Source organism: Schistocerca gregaria, chromosome 3, assembly GCF_023897955.1.
Source record: "Schistocerca gregaria isolate iqSchGreg1 chromosome 3, iqSchGreg1.2, whole genome shotgun sequence".
Classification (NCBI taxonomy): Eukaryota; Metazoa; Arthropoda; class Insecta; order Orthoptera; family Acrididae; genus Schistocerca; species Schistocerca gregaria.
The window spans coordinates 35,553,785-35,568,061 of NC_064922.1; the positions used below are offsets into that span (position 1 = coordinate 35,553,785).

Below are 14,277 nucleotides of genomic sequence, written 5' to 3' on the forward strand. Positions count from 1 at the left end.
AACAGTATAAAGCATTGATAGTTGCAACCATTGGCAAGTAATCCACCATAATCACCCCTTTTGCACCCCTGAAGACCAAAGCCAACACCGTACCAGCTGACTTTTGCACATGGAATTGTGTGTGTGTGTGTGTGTGTGTGTGTGTGTGTGTGTGTGTGTGTGAAGGATGGTTTCATTGCTGTGACTCTTGTTCTGTTTCAGGATCAAAGAGTTGAACACACGTTTTGTCCATTGTGACATACCTTGCAAGAAAGCCATCTTCATTCACTTCAAATTGGGGGATGATTTCTTCACAACACTGCACGTGTTCCCATATCTGATCTGCACTCGAGTCTTTGTGGACCCACCGAGATGAAACTTTCAGCACTCCCAAAGTATCCACAACAGTGTCATGAGCACGCCCGTGGGAGATTCCAAATGTGGTTTCAATGTCCTGCAAAATTGTATCGTGAATTGTAGTCACTATTTCATCAGTGGCAGGCTTTCCATTCCTTGGTGCTTCTCTCGCACTCATTCTTCTGTGTTTGAAGTCAGACGCCCAGTTTTTCTCTGTTGCACAAGATGGAACACTGTTCGTAAGTGTATTCCGCTTGTTCTCCACAATTTCCTTGGAATTTGTTCCCTCTAAATGGAGGTATTCAACCACTACACAGTTCCTTATTCTCCCAATATTCACCACTTTGCTTAAACTACAGTATACAGTGCATCTTAGTGGCTACACTAATTAAGGTGGAGCTGCGACATTTGACTTGCGTACCCATAAAGGGTCACCATAAAAGTAGGTGGTGGTAATGTGACACATTACAGTAACTATCTGGGGCTAGAAACTTTTCAGCCACCCCTCATATGCGAATCGGGCAAAATTATTATGAGAACTGAGGCAACCACCCTACCAGTGCACCAGGTTGAAGATGCCCACTTGGTTGAACACTGTGTCCTGCTTTGTCAAGAAGTCCGTCACTGCTTGCTGCACACCCTCTTGCAACAGGAGTCATTGATCCTTCAAGACCTTTCTAAGGGACCAAAGGCATGATAAGCATACAGGTAGAGATCAGGACTGCAGGGTGGCTACTCGAGTGTCTCCCACTTTAACTGGTTTCTGCATTATGGGGATGTGTATTATCCAACATGATGCACAATGGTGGTTTTCAACAGAAGTGATTCTTCAATGTATGATGGATGTCTACCAGCAGCCGAGAAAAGAACAACAGTATGTGATCCTGTTTGGACATATTTGGTAATAACACTGCCGTAGTTCCAATTTTTACATTTACTACATGCACTTCGGAAAGGCACAAATGTCACACATTGCTTCTGTAACCACACTGGAGTCATGATACATTGCTTTTACTCTGTGGCAACACCCTTGAATGGGAACTTTTTTATTGTCCATTACATGAGGTTTGTCCGGAAAATACGTATAAAAGTTGAATAATGTCTTTATGTTACAGGTTGCAGTCACTGCCAGCTCGGACTACTGCTGTAATCAATCCCATCAACGCTCAGTTTGAGTCAGAGCATTCTGTGTGAAGGTGGGAGTGTGCAGCAGCTTGTTGACACTTACCCTTTTTCACCTACCATCAGCATGGAGCTCTGTCTGATTGAGGAACAGTGTGTCAACATCAAGTTTCTTGCAAAGGTATGCAAAACTGGCCGTGAGATTTTTAAGGGTTTGAAACAGGTTTACGGATACAATTCTCTAAAGGAACCAACCGTGAACAAGTGGTTAAAAAGGTTCTGGGATGGCCGAGAAGAAGTAACGATGACCCTTGCCCAGGATGCCCGTCGACATCGAGTGCTGATGCAAATGTTGAACGAAATCAGGCTTGTGTTCTTAAAGACCGTAGATTCACAGTAAGAATGATTGCTGATGAGCTGTCAATCACCAAAACAATCGTTCATGAAATCCTGACACAAAAACTTGAAATTAAGAAATTGTGTGCATCAATCATACCGAAGCTCTTGACGCCAGATCAGAAAGCAAAGAGGGTCGAGTGCTGTGAGGATTGGTTGGAAGCAGAGGAATGAGGGGACTTTCTCAACTCAGTCATCACTGGAGACGAGCCCTGGTTTTACGGATTTGACGTGGAGCTCAAATCCCAAAGCAAGGAATGGAAACTAGCAGGAGAACCGAGAACAATAAAAGTCGCGAGTCCAATTTGAAGACAATGTTGATACTTTTCTTTGAGTCTAGGGCCATTGATCACATGGAATTTGTCCCTCCTGGCAAGAGAGTGAACAGAAATTTTTACATTGAAGTTCTGACACATCTCAGAGCTCGTGTGGCCCGAGTTCGACCGGAGTTGGCAAAAGGGGGCAGGTGGATCCTTCATCACGAAAATGCGCCCCCACTCGCACGTTGCTCATTGTGCGCGAGTTTTTAGCCCGAAGGTCAATAACCGTGACCGACCACCCACCTTATTCACCCGATTTAGCCCTGTGTGACTTCTTCATGTTCCCAAAATGCAAAATGGCGCTTCGGGGGCGGCACTTGGGAGATGTGGAAACGACACGGCAGCTGAACAACATCCCAACTGAAGACTTTCAGCAATGTTATCAACAGTGGAAACGGCATTGGCAGAAGTGTATCACATCTCAGGGCAAGTACTATGAAGGAGACCATATTGTAATACCTGAATAATTGTAAAATAAAGTTATTATTCAACTTTTATACATACTTTCTGGACAAACCTCGTGGATTAGCAAATGAGACACTGAAGATAATAGAAGTGTTTTGTTATTTGGGTAACAAAATTATTGATGATGGCTGACACAGAGAGGATATAAAATGCAGGCTCGACTGTCTGATGGACAGAATATCTGAAAAAGAGGAATATGTTAGGAGTGGATATAAATTTAAATGTTAAGGAGTCTTTTCTGGAGGTATCTGCCTGAAGTGTAGCCTTGCTCCAAAACGAGATGTGAACAACAAGCAGTTCAACTAGAAAAGGATGGTATCTTTCGAAATGTGTTTCTAGGAAGAAATTTTGACGATTACGTCGATAAAACATAAAGGTAAACTGTGTCCATCGGTACTGGCCGACCACCGTGTCATCGTCCCGCACACCACTATCCTGCCTGTGTCAGTTTTCTTGACCTTCGAGACCTGCTTGCTTCAGTAGCTTCTCATTTGGCATCACAATGGTGAATGTACACCGTTCCAGTCCTCTCACCTAGAAAAAAAATCCCTGGCAGTACCGGGAATCTAAACCTGTGTCCTCCCCATGATAGGCAGCAGCAGTGAACAAAGTTACGGAGGTGGATAGATGACTATGACTGCTACTAGATACCCTCTGCGATGCACCTAGAGGTGGCTTATGGAATAATTATGCAGTTGCAGATCAAATTACTAAGAAAATGGTACTGAATGAAATTGAGGAGAAAAGAAATTTTCAACACAACTTGACTAAAAGAAGGAACAGGTTGATAAGACATACCCTGATGCATCAAGGAATCATCAATTTGGTATTGGTGGGATTTCAGTGAGGGGAGGAAAAACTGTTGAGTGGGAAATACAGTAATACAGTAAGCAGGTTCAAATGGATGTATGCTTGTGTATGATAGACTAACATTGAGAGCTGCATGAAACCAGTCTTTGGACTGAAGACCTCAACAAAAACAGTTGGCTGTATGTAGGAATTTCCTGTGGTCAGGAAAGCAATGAGAAAGGATTTTCTGATAAAGAAAACTGCAAATACTATACATTAATGTGGTGTAAAATGTTTCTTGATCTGTTTATGAAGCCACAGAAATCATATATTAGTTCTTTTGGCATAAAAAACCTGTACAGGATGATTAATCTACCCATACCGATGGGTTTTATGCAACTTGCAATGCCTACAAATGTCATGGGCAACATTTTCATTTCTCTCACCCACTACATGCAAATTACTAGTCCTACATAAAAAAAATGAACAGGATCTTTTTTGTGGGAAATTTAATGTAGCCTTTTTTTTGGGGGGGGGGGGGGGGGGGGTTGGGCTACATTTTTGTTAGAGGCCCAAATGCATTTTTCTTGAATAACACAAAAACTGTAGTCTCCAACAAAAACTTATTCCAGTTCAAAATTTAATGTAGTTAATTTTCATACAAAAAGGTCCTGTTCATTGTTTTCATAGGCCTAACAATGTGCATGTAGGGAGGAGAGAAGATTAAAATCATGGGTGTGTTTCTTGAAGATGTTGCAGGTTCCATAAAACTTTATGGCAGGGGCAGCCGAATAACCCTGTGTATGATCCGGATGATTCAACAACATGCTTAATACACCTCATGGTCAAACATGGCTGCTGATAGAAAATAGGTAGTTCATATTGGCTTTGTGTATCCCCATTATGTGACTGAAGTAAAGAAGAGGACGTGGGATGTTCACTGTCAACTTTTATACCCACATTGGTAAGCCAAAACACATTAAAATATACAAGGCATGGCAGAAAAGTACCATTGTTGGAAAAGGATTCATGAAATCATTTCTTCAGACATATGTCATAGCGGTAATCCAACTTTTCTATGCTCTCTTCATAGAAAGATACCATCAGTGAAGACATCCAATACTGATCACACTTTCTTAGATCATCATTGGTGTTGAAGCACCTTCATCCTACTTGATGATGAAGTAAAAGTGGTAGTCAGCAGATGTGAGATCAGCACTGATTGGCAGGTGGTCAAACTGTTCCCAACTGAATTGTTTAGTAAGGTTTTCAGTGCCACCAGCACAAATGAAATGTGATGTCATGAAGCAACATAATAATTCGATTGAGAATTTTGCATCTTTTGTTTTGAGTAGTGTGATGGAGTTCTCTTGGTGTTTCGCAGTATCATACCGCTTTCATGATTTCACCTTGGAGAAGGAACTCAACAAGCAGAATGTCTTGTTAGTCATAGAACCCGTTGCACCAGATTTTTTGCACTGACAACTTCATTCTAATTTCTTTTTATTCTGGTAGGGGGGGGGGGGGGGTTGGGTGGGGGAGGGGAGGAGGAATATTGTTGGATTCTGAGTTCCGTCACTCCATACATTGTTGTTTTTGTTTTGGAGTGTCATGAAAAACCCAAGTTTTATCACCAGTCATGATTTTATTTAAGAATTCATCTTCCTTATTACTGTTTTCAGTGGTGAAATGTCAAAACCCTGACAAGGTACATGATTTTGTAAGCATTTTTGAAACAGAATTCACAAAAATTTAAGCAATTTATGACTGAGTCATGCAAAACAGTTTTTGAAATACATTCTTATTGTGAACCATGCGTTTTCATGAATTTTTCTCACCCATACCATCAGTGACAACAGAAGGCTGTCCGACACATGCTTCATCATGAGTGTTTCTTCAACTGTCTCACCCACTTCCTCACCATAAATGTCTACAAGTTGATGAATTTCAGCTGGCTTAATGTTCTGTGTGTTGAAACAAAACATAACACAGCGCACTTCACAGTCACTGGGCTCAAAGGCTGTCTTAAAGATTTTGACTGATCACTAACAAATATAAATACCACAAAATTTAGCTGCAGAGTCAACTGTGGAAAGACAATGAACCAGAGAAATGTGTGAACCTACAACACAAGTGCTGGAGTGGCAGCAGAATGATTTGGTACTTACTTTCAGGATGCACCTCTTCTATGGAAGTGCCCGTCACCTTTTAACGTAAATTTTTGCTTATGATGGAAACTATGTTGAAACAGTATGTTTTGTTTATCTCTCTCTAGTCATGACAGGTAATGTGATTCAAGGACAGCGGTACTTTCTGACTTACCTTAGCCAAGCTCCAACTCTTCTGCCCTGTAAGCTACTTGCTTTTATCCTCAGGTTGTTACTCCCTGGCCTGCAGCTGCTCCCAAAAAAATTGCATACATTGTGTGTGTGTGTGTGTGTGTGTAACAAAAAAAAAAAAAAAAAAAAAAAAAAAAAAAAAAAAAAAAAAAGACTACATTTACAAAGGATTTGTGGGGGTCAGAGGAGATAGAGATACACTTAATTACATGTCACTGGTGTGAACCATGTTGCTGATATGGATCCGTTAAAGTTTTGATGTTAGTAATGCTCGAGATATGATGTGACTATTGGTATAGGGGCATTTCAGAAAATATCGCCTGTCTACATTATGGCACAACTGGAATATGCTTGCTCAAAACAACCAAGTGTGAATAATGACAATGCATTCAGCTGACTGGTAACCAGTGCTTCATATACCATCATCGTCTCCCCCTATAAAAAAAAAAAGACATTTAGAGGCAGTCACACAAAAAAAAAAGCTTCTTTTTCTCTCCTAAACACATGAAAAGTGTGTGTATGTAGTTTATTGTTTTAATACACCCTGTATATGAAAAGAGCTGTCACCATTACCTAAACTGCTTACATGGTGTTAATTTGCACACAGATTTCTGGCTGTTCCACTGGAAAACTTACCAAGACATTTACATCATAAAGCCAATACTCGCTTGTAACTTAAAAATGTACACAGCTCAAAGGTAGTACAACTACAACTCTGCTGAATTACAGTGTCTTTCATGCAGTACAACATTTTTAACCTCTGGGATAAGCTACGAAATAATTACTCCATGCCATACAAAAAAACAAAACAGCCTCACTGTTAATATCTCTCATATATGTAATACGTAATGGGAACAACGGAACCAACAAAATTAAGAAAACCATTAGCACTTTTTTAAATTCATCTATCTTTTACAGAAAAGAACACTAAATTTCAACCATTTCGTAGGGACGTTACAACATTAGCAAACACTGTGTTATGATTTGTGACCATGCATTATATATATTATTGGGCACTTCAGTTCCATGGAACACTATTTAATGTGCAGCTATATACATGATTATTTTTATTACTCAACATGCGTAATATTACTTAAAGGTTAATTTTATCATCAACTTACAGAAACAGTTAGGTTAAGATACATCGATGTATGCCGATGGTTACTTTGCAGCCTGTCACTGCTACATAGTGTTGAAACCATAGGCTAGGTGGAAGACTCACTGGACAAAAAATTGTTAGAACTACATACATACATGAGTGAAAAGCAGTTTTGCTGGTCTCAAAATACTTTATTGTGCACTTCTGTTCCAAATGACAACTTAAATGAAACTTCACATCTACAATAATTTCACCAATAAGGTGGGCTACAAATAGGTTGTAATATTCTGACCTGAGTAGCTCTTCAGCAAGTAGAGCTACATTATATGTGCTACTGTTTTTACATGAACACTAACACTAGTCATGTTTGCAATAGAAACAATAATTAGGTCCAATACATTTAAAATTGTATGCCTACAGCAAGCAACGCTACAGCCAGAATGTACTGCTTGTTGAAAATGAAAATTCATCAAAATACTTGTATTACACACTGAAATTCCTTACATCCATTCTCTCTTGCTGCAATAATGCTTAAACTCACAGCCAAAGACAATTGTACGTTGTTGTGGGGAATTAGAATAGCTAATAAATGCAACTAAATAATATCTGTATTCATTTGAGTTTGTTTCACCAAGATCCAGATTATGTTGTCACTTTTGTCCCCTTGTTCTTGCATTATCTGATTGTAGTTTTCAATTTTGGCCAGTTGATATAAGTCTGTCTTGTAACTCCTTCACGTTCATTGTTATTGGTAATAACTTTATTAGCTCGTATCATCTTTGATGACAATACAAAACTCGATAAACAAATCAATGCAATCTGTGCCAGCACTTAATCATTAAAAAAAACCTCTTTCAAATTTTGTTTACATTCAGTGCTATTCATTTTGTTCTAAGTTTCAACATTAAAACTGTAACGTTTAAGTATTCAGAGCATTTGCCTCAATTTTATCCCATAGATTGCTTCTTTACTGATGTGGGATTTCATAAATTAGAAAGAGCATCTCTCTTGAAATATTTACAAATGGAATACTGTTGAACAACGCTTATGTACATTTTGACACAGTTATACAATTGAAAATGTTGACAGATGTTCCTAAAATTTCTTTTGCAACCTGAATACTGAAACATGTTCTAGGAACTACTTTAAAATGTTAAAATTCTACAAGAGGCTCTACACTGGAAGACACTCTATTTCATTTTTATATTATTGCAGAATGGCAGGAGCAAGACGAGGTACTTTCAGGGAACGACTGGCAAGTAGAAGTAATTACCAATATTGCAGGTTCCAGTACTGACCATGGTCCTATTATCATCCAGTTGGAAACATTCACACAATGTTAGTCACAACAGAAGCACTTCCACTACAATGGTTGTGACAAGTATGCTCCTAAACCCTGTTGTTCTCATCTACTTTCACGTGGTTTACATTGTTCATTGATAAACAATGGCATCCCAGCAGACACTGTAGAAATAAACTTGGTCCAAACAAGTACAGTATAACAGATGTCAATGAAACGAGACTTTTTTTTTTACTTCACACAGTCACACCAGGAATCCTCAATACACATTTATGAAAGAAATTAAGATTACAACTTATAAAAACTTGAGCTGTTATCCAAAGCCACTAGAAGAAAACTTCATTTGAGTAGTGACAAGTTAGCAAGAACCAATACCTCATTTCTGCTTCAGAAGAATGTATCTAACAAGAAGCCAAATTTCATCCACTCATTTATTACATGGGAAAGTGTGGCTCCATATGTATTTTCACTGTCCACTGGTAGTTTCCAAAGGGGAAACACAAGTCAGGGAGCAATTTTCCATAAGAGCTGAAATTAATGTGTTAAAGAGGCACAACATATTTTGGGGGGAAAGAAGGGAGGCTGGAGAGATGTGTTTTACAAGGTTATGGCAGGCCCAATGTATAACGTTTCTATTTTGATGTAGAGTTCACATAAAGATGTCATTGTTCATGAACAACACTGTGTGAACAAAGAACAGCTCTCAAGCATACTAAACATCAATGACCCGCTGCCTACTGGAATAATGAAGGTTTCTTTATGGACCGCATTTTGATCACTTGCAAGAAGCAATCACTAGTTTATCGTGGGCTGTAATGATTTCAAACGTAATATCTCATTTCACCTCATACAATTTGTAACTTTGGCATTTTGCTGTGATTACTGCATTGCTGAACAAATCAAAGTAGTCAACAACAGTTAGCCAAGATATGGGACTTCTTTCCTTTTCTTTTTTTTTATAATACCCACCACTCTGCCTGTGTCATGTTAATAGAAAATGACAATCTTAGCAACCTTGTTAGTGGTCCGGCTGTGAGACTTGAAAGCATTCCACTCCCAATGCTACATCGCTGGGTTTTGAGAGAACTGTCAGTAGGTGGCAGTGTTCTGCTTGGAAGGTCCTGAAACACACAAAGTGTGGCAAAAATTACTATTGGGACAGTAATGCATTAAGTCACTAGAAACTGCTGTCAGGTAGAACCACTGTACTGAATAACAACCAGAAGCATTTCTATAAGTATTGCATATGGGTGCAGCTTATGGGAACTCTATGAATGTGAGTTGAAAGTCCCTTTCTTATCTTCAGGAATTTACACTAGATTATAGCACAACAGCTGTAGGGACCTAGATTAAGTTTATTTAGTGTAAATACAGAAAATGTTGCAATTTTCTCAATTCATTCTTTTCAACAGAACAACCAAAGGAAACAGAAAATCTAGCTGAGGAAATTAATAAATTACACCACAAAATTCAATTCAATTCACTTCACATCACTGTAGAAATAAAACACCAGAAAACATTAACAAAACTTTTATATAAAAATGCTCAAACTTCCACAAAGCCAACAATTCCCAGTGTTACCATCCGTAACTCTTCTTGCTATCCAGATCACAATAGAAAAGTGTTCTTCAGAAGAATGTTTAATCACATGGTTAAAGACCCAATGGATACAAGTGAAAGTTAAAAATAAACACAAATTGTAAAATCAGCTGCCTCCAGTTATGAATACAATCCCGCTGTAATACAGAAATTAAACCAACCAGTTTCTGGACAACCACCCACAAACAGGAAGACCATCTTTGTAATAAGCTGACTTTCCTCAAGGAAGATTTCATACCAAATTGCCAACCTCTTCAAGTTGTATGTCATACAAACAAGCTTCTTCGCAAGCAACAAAATACAGAATAATATCATCCACAGTACTGAAAACACTAAGCAAGAATATCAAAAGTCAGGTATGTCCAAACTTCTGCAATAAACAAACTGGTAGAAGCACAGGGATGCACTCTGTCTTAACATACAGAACAAATCCAACTTTGCAGAATGAGTTACTGGGCAAGAATTGTGGCAAACAGTGTAGAAAAGAACCAGGCAAGAAATTTGACTTTCTTGAAGGAACTCAAGTATCTTTCAACACAGATACAGCACCAGTCTACCTACTCAATGACAAGTTTTGCCTTCACAATTATGAAGACTTGCTATTTTAAGAAAAAAAAAAAACAAAAAAACCTGCCCCCTCTCAATCTCTCTTTGCATCTTACCTACACTGATATCACTATATAAAATCTTGCATGATATATATAAACCTTCTACTCTTGTTTCAAAAAGTAAAGTTCATGTACATATCAAGAGCTACAAATATTGGAACTTCACTCTATTTTTGGGCATTCATGTTCAGTTTTGAATAAAGTATTTACCCACACAATTTTATTGTCTCTGAGCAAAGTATATTATACCTTCATAACACGCATCAGTTGTACAGTGCATGCTGGATGCTGGCCGAGTTTAGTAATCAATTGTGTCTCATGGGCTTGACTATAGTCTGAAGTAGTGATGGAAGGAATTGACACTGTGAATGCTGCATAGAGGGCTATGTGAGTATCTTTTCTGAGCAGCACATTGCAAATCATCCCAGATATGCTCAATGTTCAAACCTGGGGAGTTTGGTGGCCAGTGGAAGTGTTTAACCTTAGAAGAGTGTTCCAGGAGCCACTTTGTAGCAATTCAGAACATGCCAAGTGTATCATTGTCCTGCTGGAATTGCCCAAGTCCATCGGAATCCCCAATGGACCGGATGCTTATGTATGTGTCACCTTTCAGGGTCATACCTAGCCATATCACTCCAAATGCAGGCCTCCTACACCATTACAGAGCCTCCACCAGCTTCATCAATCCCTTGCTGACATGCAGTGTGTGGTGTCACTGCCAGACACCACACTTGCTAGGTGGTAGCCTTTAAATCGGCCGCGGTCCGGTAGTATACGTCGGAACCGTGTGTCGCCACTATCAGTGATTGCAGACTGAGCGCCGCCACACGGCAGGTCTAGAGAGACTTCCTAGCACTTGCCCGAGTTGTACAGTCGACTTTGCTAGTGATGGTTCACTGACTTCTACGCTCCCATTTGCCGAGACGATAGTTAGCATAGCCTTCAGCTACGTTATTTGCTACGACCAAGCAAGGCGCCAGTATCTGTACTACTGATATTGTGAATCATGTACCATAAAGAGCAAAGTTCTCCATTAATGGATTAAAGTTAAGTATTCCACCAGCTACGTCAATTTTTCTCAATTCTAATTCCCTTGTCATGTTCCAGACATCACCCCAGCCTGCGTGAGCTGAGACGCACGCATTTCGGCCTCCTTTAGGTATACGGGTTGGCTCTACTGCCAACCACAACACAGTGCCCATTCAAGAGGATGTCTCCATGCATGTACGTGTCCATCTGCACGACACACTTTGAAACGAGACTCGTCCAACCAGGCAACATGTTACCAGTCCAGTATCGGTGTTGATGGACCCAAGTGAAGCAAAAAGCTTTGTGTCATGCAGTCATCAAGGGTACACAAGTGGACCTTCAGCTACAAAAGTTCATAGCGATGATGGTTCATACTCTCACACTTGTTGATGGCCCAACATTGAAGTATGCAGCGATTTGCAGAAGGGTTGCACTTCTGTCACTTTGAACGATTCTCTTCAGTTGTTGCTCCTGTTTTTGGAGGATCTTTTTTTGGCTGCAATGATGTTGGAGATCTAATGTTTTACCAGATTCCTGATATTCACTGTATGCTCATATGGGAAAATAACCACTTCATTATTACCTTGGAGATGCTTTGTCCCATTGCTCGTACACCCACTATAACACCAAATTCAAATTTACGTAACTCTTGATAAGCTGCCATTGTAGCAGCACTAAGCAATCTAGCATCTGTGCCAGACACATGTTGTCCTATATAGACATTGCCGACTGCAGTGCCATATTCTGTATGTTTACATATCCCTGTATTTGAATACGCATGCCTGTGCCAGTTTTGTTGGCAATTCAGAGTATGTACATATCCTGTGAGAAGATAATGATATATTACCAATCCACATACTGTGATGGAAGAGGTACATGATAGGGAATGTGTTATGTTGTTTGGCAGTTGATGGTATTCTGGGACCATATTTCCCCTCCCCCCCCCCCAAAAAAAGGCAGTTACCTTAATATGCTCCGGCTGTTACTATGACTGGCTGACTGCCGAGATACAGACTTTTTCCAGTAATATGGTGCACTGGCACATTGGGCTCAGGCTGTGGCAGGTGTTGCGGACCAGGTGTTACAAGGTATGCTGAATTGGCAGGGGTGGTCCTATTCCTTCGTGTTATAGGCCACCAGGCATTAGAAAGGTGGGCTTGTTTCTATCAGCATATACGAAGGACAGAGTCGACCAAGCAGCTGTCAACCACATCAAAAATTTAATGAACAAAATCATTTCTGCCCTTGCCACAGGTGATGCAGATATAATGTGCTGAATGTGGATAGATCCTGATAACAGACTGGAAATTGTGCCCACCACCACTGGTGCACACATGCTGAAACTGATTAAACTCCATAAAAACTTTGTGACACTATGTCACATAAGCCAAACATGGTGTGAATACCTTAGGTCTAATTAGTTTGGATGCTGTAACTTTTGAGACAATCTGTATATCCTCTGTCCATAGCAGGTTAAAAACCTTATTGTGCTGTCAGAGCCTTTGATATGTTCTCAGAAAGAGGCAAAGCCACCACACATTTCAACTCACCTACTGTCCAGTTTGTGTGGTGTTTGCTCCACCGACAACATGTACATTTTTATGCCTCAGTAGTCTTCTGCAAGGGTCCCACTGCATGCAACTTGCAATCACAATATTTGGCTGAAAACTAGTAGACATGGGTCTGCAGCGATTCCTGTTGTGTTTGAGACTGACTGTCAATGGCAACTTACAACGTTCATCTCTGTGACTAACTACAAGTTAGGATCTTAATGTGGCCACTTTTATTATTATGCCACATTATGTGGTTGCAAGTGGTACAGCATTCCTTGTAGCCAAGCTGGATAGTCTTCACTGACACACCAACAACTTGGGCAGCTTAATTCATTTGCACATCCAAAGACAATAGCTTTAATCTGTGGTTTCAATCCATTGTACTACACTGATTCCTTATAGTCAATTGTCACATACACACCTCTTCAATTATGTGGATTATGTCAGCAGTGAAGTCTCAGATGACTGGCAGGTATCAGTTCCACTCCATCTACAGCACTTCAAAGGGACCTGTGTCCTCTTTTAAGATGTTGAACTTATAAGGCTGTTAACACAATTTTTAAAGTACACTCTAAGGGAAGAAGAAAGAAGCACAACACAGAAATTATCCAAAGGGTTGAAACGAGTAGATTTGATGTTCATGTGCACAGAAACAAATGATTACAATTTCAGAACACTTGGATGAGTTGGTCAACAGGAAGAGCATCACAAACTGAGGGAGTCATTAATGCATTGACAACCTGCAGCCCATATGCAAGCAGTAATTCGGGTTGATATTGGTTGATACAGTTGTTGGGTGTGCTCCTGGGGGATGTCATGCCAAATTCTGTCTAAATTGTGGACTGGAGCACTGAAATCTCAATATGTTTGGCGGGCCGTGCCCGTAGCACTCCATTCTCAATTGGGCGTGGCAGGTCTCGGAAAGCATAAAGACAAGCAGTAGAAGCTCTTTTCATTACCACACTGACATGTGAACAGTTTACAGACTTAGTCTTTCCAAAATGCTTCCACCCTTCCCCCAAACGCCAATGACTGTGTACATTTCGGCATCATCTTGTCTCCTAATTACAGTGATATCTGCACTCTTTTCTGTGGCTCCCCACACACTTTATATACCCTTGACTGCTATTAGTGCCTTCTGTGAGTGGTCACTGCATGTCGATTTTGGTCACATTAATATGATGGACCGGACTGTGTATCTACACAATAAAGAAGAACCCAGTGTAGCACATCAACTGAATTCCGTCACACAATATGCAACTTTTTTCCACAGAAACTGAAAATTTCTTGATTCATTCCCCTATAGAAAAAGAGTGATAAGT

The 14,277-nt window shown here is 40.0% G+C and overlaps 1 long non-coding RNA gene across 2 annotated transcripts in view; it reads left to right on the forward strand.

Moving 5' to 3' along the window:
* The window catches only part of LOC126354345 (uncharacterized), a 237,987-nt gene extending 227,564 nt beyond the window's left edge, over nucleotides 1-10,423 (forward strand). For both annotated transcript variants that reach the window (XR_007565302.1, XR_007565303.1), the window contains one exon: nucleotides 1,452-10,423. This is a non-coding gene — a long non-coding RNA (uncharacterized LOC126354345). The remainder of the gene's footprint in view (nucleotides 1-1,451) is intronic.
* Nucleotides 10,424-14,277: the final 3,854 nt, after the last annotated feature.